Source organism: Sesamum indicum, linkage group LG8, assembly GCF_000512975.1.
Source record: "Sesamum indicum cultivar Zhongzhi No. 13 linkage group LG8, S_indicum_v1.0, whole genome shotgun sequence".
NCBI classification, from domain to species: domain Eukaryota; kingdom Viridiplantae; phylum Streptophyta; class Magnoliopsida; order Lamiales; family Pedaliaceae; genus Sesamum; species Sesamum indicum.
This window is the reverse complement of record NC_026152.1, coordinates 4,741,313-4,751,411: the sequence shown is the minus strand read 5'-3', so window position 1 is coordinate 4,751,411 and position 10,099 is coordinate 4,741,313.

Here is a 10,099-nt window from a genome sequence, read left to right as displayed (position 1 = left end):
TTAGTTCTGCATTTATGAATAAATAAATATAAAAATAGGTCGTAACGAGAAATTGAGATGAAAATAAGAATTTCGTAAGAAAAATGTGGTTAGAACACGAGTTGTAAGTTGCAGTGAAGTAGCAAGAAGATTTCCAGATTCTTGAAGGAGCTTTTGTAGAGGGGTGCTGCCTATATTTATAAAGAATTAGTCCCTCTTCGCAGGAACTCTAGAGGGAGCTGTGCGTCCCAAAAAGAAGGCGGAAATCTGGGGATAGGGTATGATCTTATCTCCTCCTTGACTTGAGCAGCACGTCTTTGGTGGGAGGAGGACTCCCTCCATACGAGGACTCTTGTTCTGCAAGAAGTCCGGCTTATTGAGGGCGCCTCCCTCCTCCTGAGCTGGTTTGGAAGGAAGGTTTGGGTCCGGCAAGTCTTTGTACTAGGCCTCCTTCTTGGGCTGTACTGGACCTACTTGGTGCACTGGGCTCGCTGAATGTACTGGGCCTCCCTATTGGATCGAGCTTGGTTTAATGAGCTTCCTTCTTGGGTTGACTTTGATGTAGTGGGCTTCCTTCTTGGGTTGAGCCTGACGTTTTTAGACAGGCTGTTCTCATTATGGGCTGACGAGCCTAATTTCGGTCTGAAATCTCCTTTTGGGCCAAATGATTCTGGGCCATACCCATAAAATCAAATTAACTTTTAAAGAATTAAAATTGATAAAATTATAAAGTAAACAGGGCTGAATTATAAAAGTTAATTCATACAGTATAAAAAATATTACCCCTCTTAAATTATAGAACTAAAATTAGAGTTTTTCCTTGTTTAGACAACTCTAACGACCAGTACCATTTATGGTATTATTTTTTCACATTGGACTTGGTCCATTAGGACCGGTCTCGGTCCAACACAGGTGCAAATAAAGGGCGTCATTCTGCAGTCAATTGCGTTTAGTGGAAATGGTATTCCTGACTGATGTGTGGGGTGCCCACTCTTATCTTTTTTCATTTGTTTATAGAAGGAGAAAAAAAAAAAATTGGTTTATTGTTTATCGCTGGATCATGCTGAGTCTGATCCATCATTCTACATCCGAAGGACTGAATCAAATAACATCGATCGATTTGCACCGTTAGGTCATTATATCTGTCACCCAATGCACTGTGATTTGATGATAAAAATAAAATATTTTTTTTGGTGATTAAAAGATAGACTACACGGTTATTTGACTAAATTTATAAGTTCATATATCTTATGAGAATCTATATTTTTAGTACTTATAAAATAAGGTTTATTATACTTAAACCTCATTTGAAAATGTGAAATTGTATTTTTTTTCGAAGAAGTTACAAAATTATACTTATGCCCTCTTTGAAATTTCACTATTTACACCTGACTCCCTTTCGTTAGAATTTTAACAAAATATGCTGACCTTGGTAAAAAAATATATATAAATTTTAAATTTTACCACTCATTTAATATTCTCATGTAATAAAGTACTGATGGGGGGAAACAATGCAATGAGATTAATGTCATTCCATATATATACATATATTATATTTATCCCTTATATGAAAATATTAAACGAAGGGCAACATTGAAAATTCATGTACTTTGTTTTGTTAGCATTAGCATTTTTGGTTCAAACCTTAATGGAAGGGTGTCATGTGTAAATGAAAAGTTTTTGGAAGGGGTGCAAGTATAATTTTCAATTTTTTTTGGGGAAAAGTACAATTTTATATTTTTAAAGAGTGTTTATTTGTCATTAACCCTATAAAATATTTTTTTATAAATAATTTTAAAATATTAATATAAAATGAGGCGATATGATGTATAAGATATTAGTAACGTTGATTTGATAAATAATATTAAAGGATTGCTTTGATTTTAAAAAATAAGTCACTAATTCTTATGTTTCTTAAAACTATAAAACCCTAATATCTTATTCAAAACTTATAAGCCACTTATCTAAAAGAAATTATCAAATACTTCATGACATATTATTAAGGGTTAATTACATTTTGTCATTCGAACTATGTTTGTTTTTACACTTTGCTATCTAAATTTTTTTTTATGTCAACTTATCATTTCAACTTTATGAAATTTTGTATTTTGTCATTTATAATTATTTTCAGCCAAGTTTTTGTTAAAAAACCATCTCATGCAGTTCACATGTGATACTCAAAACTTATAAGATATGACATTTTTCACATATGTATAGCATGTGATGTTATACCGATAGAAAAATCAACAGAAAGACGGTTATATATGGCAAAGTGCAAATTTCCAAAGTTGAGATAGTAAGTTGATACAAAAACAAAGTTTCGATCTCAAAGTATTAATACGGGCATAATTTGAATAATAAAATATAATTTATTCAATTATTAATTGTCAAATATATAATAAAATATTTGAAAAAGCTTATAAGATGGTCTGAACAGTACCCGAAGACTCTTCACAACTCGGCCACTTCATGTTGAATTTTAGAAGTGGGCTGTAAATAGTTCTTCTGTTGTGATAAAAAGTTGAAATATTTTCCAGAAACAGGAAGGCAAGAGGTTGAGGATGTTTGGTTAAACTTATTTATATATCTGTACTCTATAAAAAGAATGTCATTTTAACTAATAAACAACAATTACGTACACCGTAATATCAATTTTTTTATTTTCTAAAAACACCCTTATGTATTTAAAAAATAATTTATAAAAGTATATTTTATAGGGTTAATCACAAAAAAATTCTCTCTAATAATATAAAATTATACTTTTCTCCAAAAAAAATTAAAAATTATACTATCCCTCCAAAAACTCTTCCTTTACATATGACACCCTTCCATTAGTATTTGGACAAAAAATGCTAATGCTAACAAAACAAAGTACATAAATTTTCAATGTTGCCCTTCATTGATCAATACATAAATTCAATCAATACAGTACTATAATTAACAACCCATAAACAGATTACGATAACTCGAATAAAATGATACGAACACCCACATAAAATTAAAATAAATACCCATACATTCAATGAGAATTGAGCTCATAATTTCGAACTTGTTTGTAAAACTTAACTAAATTCAAATCAATCACGAATTAAAATCTAAGTAAGCAAAATAAGTCCAAATTAAATCAGAAATTGGAAAATAACAAAAAAATAAAAAAAGAAAGAGAGAGAAAGAAATTCCCTGCCAATTTTGCAATAGAACATTGTGGACGCAAAATTTGTAGCATATTTTTTTAAGGATAATTGCACTCTCTTTTTTTAAAATTTGGTGTAATTATTCGTAAATCGGTAATTTGGGAAATTATACTTAATACTTCTATGGTTTGTTTCTATCTAACAAATAAGTCTATCCTTTAATTAAAATTTACTGAGATTCAGGGGCTTTTCGTCCTTCTGCTCGTTAGGGGACTACTACCCTTATCATAATTGGCAAAGTTGAGGCCCCATAATTTTAAAGGTCATGGGTTTGAACCCCACTTTAAGTATGTGGGTGGAAAAATATAGAATTACTAAGTAGAATTTCACTCTCCAAACGTGTAAAAAGGTCCTGGGCATTATTGTCGAAGAGAAGGACATAAGTGAGAGATAAATTTGGAGAGAAAAATTCTATATAGTAACTCTATATTTTTCTACCCATCTATTTATTAAAAATACAAACTTCACCCCACCAATTTTTTGTTTGAATTTTTTCGATGGAAATCTCATGGAAAATTGGCTTAGGTTGCAACTCGCTGAGGATGTCGTATTTCAAGGGTGCAAATTGTTAATAAGGCAATTTAATGTGCAAAATGCCAATTGAGTATAATTATTACCTTAAATGAATTGGTAGTCGTATAAAGTTTGTTATATTATTATGGCCCAAGGACCTATTAAAAGGCCCAACAACCCAACCCATTAGGACGGCCCACTATTCGACCTGAGTCTACCCGACCCTATCCGACTACTCACACTATTTAAGTGGTGGCCCTAACCCCAACTCTCGGTTTTTCTCCTTCTCTCTTCTTGCGCCAATTCCTTTTCTTCTCTTTGCAAATCCTTCCCTCTTTCTCATCAGATTCCATGGTGTTTTTCCTTAGCCAAATCAATGGTTTAAGGAAAGCCACCATAGCTTTTCTTAACCGGTACATTTTCATCCCTTTATAAGGGCTTCCTTCCTCTCGGCCATGGACACACTGATACGAACCATATACTACCTCTCTCATTCAAGGTTCTCTGTGAACTAATCTTTGGTGGTCTTTGTGACCATATTATAGTGTGATCTTTGTTATCTGGGCTGAAACTGTTGTGGTTTTTTGTGGTAGTGGTGCAACCGTGTGTTGGTGTTGTGGGTGCGGGACTCATTGTCACCGTGTACCCTTCTCAGTTCGTGGATCTGGCTTGAATCTGAGCCTACTTTATACTGCAGTATTTATTTCGTTTGATTCTTTTATTTATTATTATTTCTGTAACCATTATAACTTTTGTAATTATTTTGGCCTGTAATGTATTAATGAGTTTCGTACTCTAAATTGATTGTAATAGTTGGTTAGGTATCTTGGTGATATCCACTCTATAGTGGTATCAGAGCATTGTCTCTGATTCGAGAAGCTCCTGGCGGTGGTAACTTTCTTAAACCCCTCCTTACATTTTTGCGTTTTTATTTTTTGTCTTATTATTTCTCGATCTATTGTTGAGGTGCTTATCCCCCTGATTTCCCTCCTGCCCGGACCCTAGAGGTCCTCGGGTATCTGGATTAGGTGTTAGGCTGGAGAGGCCTCAGCCTTGTGGTTATTAATCTATTGGCTCTGCTTATTCAACTGTTATAATATTTGCTTGTGTTATCTGGGATATTTTTCGTGCATATATTTGTAATACTGTTTGGATCTTAGTAAACTGTGAACTGTGATTGATTTCGCTTAAACCATGTTTTGATCTGTTGTGATTTTTCTGCAACTTACCACTTTGTTTTGTGGATTTTACTATGATTTGAAATTCCCTTGGTATATTGCTGAAATCTGTTGTGATTTTCTGTGATCTTTGATAATTTCTTGCCTAAAATCCGCTGCAAAATTTTTCTTCTAAAATTTGTTAATTCTCTTTGAAAAACTCTGTTAAAATCTTTAAAGAAAATTTTTCTAATGATCGGTTACAATTTACAACCTTTTGACGGAAAGAATGACTTTTCAATTTGGCAATAAAAAATGAAGGATATTTTGATTCAACAAAAAGTTTTCAAAGCTATAAATGGTAGATACACTGAAAACATTTCTAAAGAAAAACAACTGGAAAATGATGAATATGCCTACTCTTCTATTACTCTTAATTTGTCTGATAACGTTTTGAGAAAGGTTGGAAAACAAAATTCTTCGAAAGAATTATGGGAAAAATTAGAAGAACTTTACACTGAAACTTCTCTGCCTAGTAAACTGTTTTTGTTGGAAAACTTTTTTAGATACAAACTTGATTTGTCTAAGAACATTGAGGAAAATTTGGATGATTTCACTAAACTGATACAAGACATAAAATTGACGGGTGATAAAAAATATTGATGAATATTCCCCTATTGTGTTATTGAATGCTATACCTGATACTTATTCTAATGCGAAAGCTGCTATAAAATATGATAGAGATAGTGTGAATCTAGATACTGTTGTGAATGGATTAAAAAGCAAAGAGATAGACCTAAAAGCAAATAGACCTAGTAATAATCAACATGAGGTTAATTCTGTAAGAGGAAGGTCTAGATTTAGAAATTCCAGCTTTAGACATAACAGTAGAAATAGAAGCAAAAATAGAAATAACAATAGGAGTAAGTCTAGAACCAGGGATAATTCATATAGAGATGATAAAACTAGAGAAAGAAGGTGTTATAACTGTGGTTTGAAAGTCATTATATTAAGGATTGTAGAAAATCATAGAGGGGATAACAGAGATAATCATACTGAGGAAAAAGAAGAGTGAACAATGTTTTTGATGATTCTGGTGAAGTATTTGTTGTCTGTGATGTGAATTATGTGCACTATATGAATATGTATGAATGGTTGATCGACTCTGGCTGCACTTTCCACATAAGTCCTTTTAAAGATATTTTCTCAAACCTTAAAATTGAAAATTCTGATTTTGTTTCAATGACAAATGAAATACGTTGTGAGATTAAAGGCATTGGTGATATTTCTTTAAATTTCAAAGATGGGTATAGATTAACCCTTAAAAATGTTAGATACGTTCCTGACCTTAGACATAATCTTATCTCATGTGCTGCCCTAGAAGAGGAAGGTTTGGAGGGTAGATGGGGAAAGGGTGTTATGAAAATTGTGAAAGGGTCACTAATAGTTTTCAAAGCTGAAAAGAAACACAATTTGTATTTAAGAATAGTTACATATGATTCTGTTGTTGCATATGTGAATGTGCATGATAAAACCTCTCTGTGGCATAAACGTTTTGGTCACATTAGTCAAAAAGAACTTGAATTACTGAGTAAAGAAGGAATTCTTTGTGGTAAGATTGATAAAATGCAGTTTTGTGATGAATGTGTTATGGGTAAACAACATCATGTGCATTTTCTGTTACACCTTCCCCTAATCCCTCTATGTCATCTTGCATCTTAGATTATATTCATGCTGATGTTTGGGGTCCTTCTAAAGAACCGACCCATGGTGGAAATAGATATTTTCTTTCTATCATTGATCACTTTTCAAGAAAAGCTTTTCTTTTTTTATTAAAACATAAGTCTGAGGTTTTCGAAAAATTTGTGAAATGAAAAACTCTTGTTGAAAACCAAAAGGGAAAAAAGCTAAAATCACTTTGTACTAATAATGATCTTGAATTTTGCAATCAAAGTTTTACTGATCTTTGTAATAAATTTGGGATTAAAAGGCACAGGACCAACCCCTACACCCCACAACAAAATGGTGTCACTGAATGCATGAACCGTACCTTGCTTGAAAAGGTTAGATGTTTGTTGATTAGTTCTGGCTTACAAAAATCATCTTGGGGTGAAGCAGTTTTAACTGCTGCTTATTTAATTAATTTATCGCCTTCTGTGCCAATACTTGGTAAATCTCCTGAAACTGTTTGTAGTGGTAAGAAACCTGATATTTCTCTTCTTCGTACTTTTGATTGCTTTGCTTTTGTTCATCAAAATTCTAACAAACTTGAACCTAGATCTCTCAAATGTGTTTTTATTGATTATCCTGAAGGGGTAAAAGAGTATAGATTATGGGTTCATAGTCATCTTGGTTTCAAACTTATAATTAGTAAGGACATAACTTTAAATGAAAATGAAATACCGTGCCTTTCAAAGCTAGAAGTAGACAAAAAAGAACAAACCTTTAATAAGGTGGAGGATAACCAACAGGGGGAGAAATTTTAGAGGAGAATATTGAACAACAAAACATAGAAGTGCCTCTAGAAAGCCATGAAACCTCCCTAGATAATTACCAACTAGCATGGGATAGAAGTAGAAGAGAACATAGGATCCCTTCTAGGTTTAAAGCAAGTAGCACTCAACATTGAAAATTCTGAATCCTCAGACGTAGCTGAAGCTCTAAAATCAAAAGAATGGCTTAGTTCCATGAACGAGGAAATAAAATCCTTAAAGGATAATAATACTTGGGATCTAGTGCCTAAACCCAAAAACTGTTCCTTAGTGGATTGTAAATGGATTTTTAAAATCAAACAAGAAAAACCTATAAAATATAAAGCTAGATTAGTAGCTAAGGGTTTCACTTAAAAGGAAGATATTGATTATAATGAAATATTTTGTTCGGTTGTTAAATACACTACTGTGCGTATAATTCTTGCTCTTACTGCTCATTTTGATTGGGAGTTAAAACAAATGGATGTCAAAACTTCTTTTTTGCATGGTGACCCTGACGAGAATATTTATATGCATCAACCCATTGGCTTTATTGATAAAAACAAACCTGATCAAGTTTGCTTGTTGAAAAAATCTTTATATGGTTTGAAGCAATCAACAAGGCAATGAAATTAAAAGTTTGATATGTTTATGCTTTCTCTTAACTTCAAAAGAAGTAATTATGATCATTGCCTCTACTTTAAATTTATGAATGATGTCCCTATTTTTCTTGTATTATACATTGATGATATGCTCATTGCTAGTCATAGCGTAAAACTGGTTGAATTTTTACAAAAAGATCTTTCCAAAAATTTTGAAATGAAAAATCATGGTGATGAAAAAAGAATCTTTGGTGTGGACATCACTAGAAATAGAAATAAGTTTTCTATACTTTTAAACAAAAGGACTTACATTCATTCTATCTTAGAATAATTTTCAATGGAAAATTCCAAACCTACCTCTGTGTGATTAGCTGCTCATTTTCAGTTATGCAAAAATCAATGTCCAAAAAAAGATTCTGAAAAAGAGAAAATGAGTAAAATCCCTTATTCTAATGCCATTGGGTTGATAATGTTTCTCATGAAATGTGCCATATGCTATAAGCTGTCTTAGCAGGAATATGTCGAATTCAGGACCTCCCCTTTGGGAGGCCATAAAATGGCTTCTAAGGTCTTACGTGGTTCCAACAATATAGGTATAACTTTCTCTAAATTCTCTGACTCTATGAGTCTTGTTGGCTACGTGAATTCAAATTATGCTAATGAAAAGAGAGCAGAAAATCCACTACATCTTACATTTTCACTTTGTGTGGCTCATGCATAAGCTGAAAATCACAATTTCAACATATTGTTGCTTTGTCTACCACTGAGGCACAATATATTGCTACTACTGAAGCCTTTAAGGAGGCAATGTGGTTAGAAGGTCTTATTAAAGAAATTGGTTTTCTTAAAAATAAACTTATGGTTTTTTTCTGACAGTCAATCCTCGATTCAACTTTGCAAAAATCCTGTTTTTCATGATAGGACTAAACACATCGATGTGAGGTTTTATTTTATTCGTGACATTGTTAGCAAAGAAATTGTTAAATTAGAAAAAGTCAAAACTGAGGAAAACCCAGTTGATATGGGTACTAAGTGTTTTCTTGTTGAGAAATTTGTTAACTGCTTAAAGATTTTAAATCTGACTCCTGACTAACACTACTGTAGGTAAGATTCAAGTTTTCTGCAGGTACACTAGAGCGGGCCCGAAGGCACTGATGATAAAAACCAGATCCAAACTCTGAACCTTGTTCTTTTTAATGGTCCAAGGTGGAGTGTGTTATATTATTATGGCCCAAGGATCTATGAAAAGGCCCAACAACCCAACCCATTAGACGGCCCACTACCTGACCCGATCCGACTACCCACACTATTTAAGTGGTAACCCTAACCCTAACTCTCAATTTTTTTCCTCCTCTCTCCTTGCGCCGATTTCTTTTCTTCTCTCTGCAAATCCTTCCCTCTTTCCCACCGGATTCCATGGGGTTTTTCCTTAGCCAAATCAATGGCTTAAGGAAAGCATGGCAAGGATGCTTTCCTTAATTGGTACATTTTCATCCCTTTATAAGGGCTTCCCTCCTCTCAGCCATGGACACACTGATACGAACCATATACAACCTATCTCTCATTCTAAGTTCTCTGTGAACTAATCTTTGGAGGTCTTTATGACCATATTATAGTGTGATTTTTATGATCTGGGCTGAAACTGTTGTGATTTTTTGTGGTAGTGGTGCAACCGTGTGTTGGTGTTGTGGGTGCGGGACTCATTGTGACCGTGTACCCTTCTCAGTTCGTGAATCTGGCTTGAATCTGAGCCTACTTTATACTGCAGTATTTATTTCGTTCGATTGTTTCATTGCTTATTATTTCTGTAACCATTATAATTTTTGTAATTATTTTGGTTTGTAATTTATTAAGAAGTTTCATACTCCAAATCGATTGTAATAGTTGGTTAGGTATCTTAGTGATATCCACTCTACAAAGTAGTCACAAATTTCGTCGCAACTTCCTACGAATGTTTTCCCTCATGAAGTTTCATCGCAATAGAATGATTTCTTAGTGTCTAATTTGTTGAAATAAGGGATAAAATTACACTCCTCTGTGGTGATGTTTGATGTAATTATATTTAAACCTCCTAATTGAGAAATTTAATCTAGCACCTTTGAGGTTTGTTTTGTCTAACAAATTTGTCCCTTCGTTAGTTAAAATTCACTAAATTTGTTGATATTAATAAAAAAATTAAATAA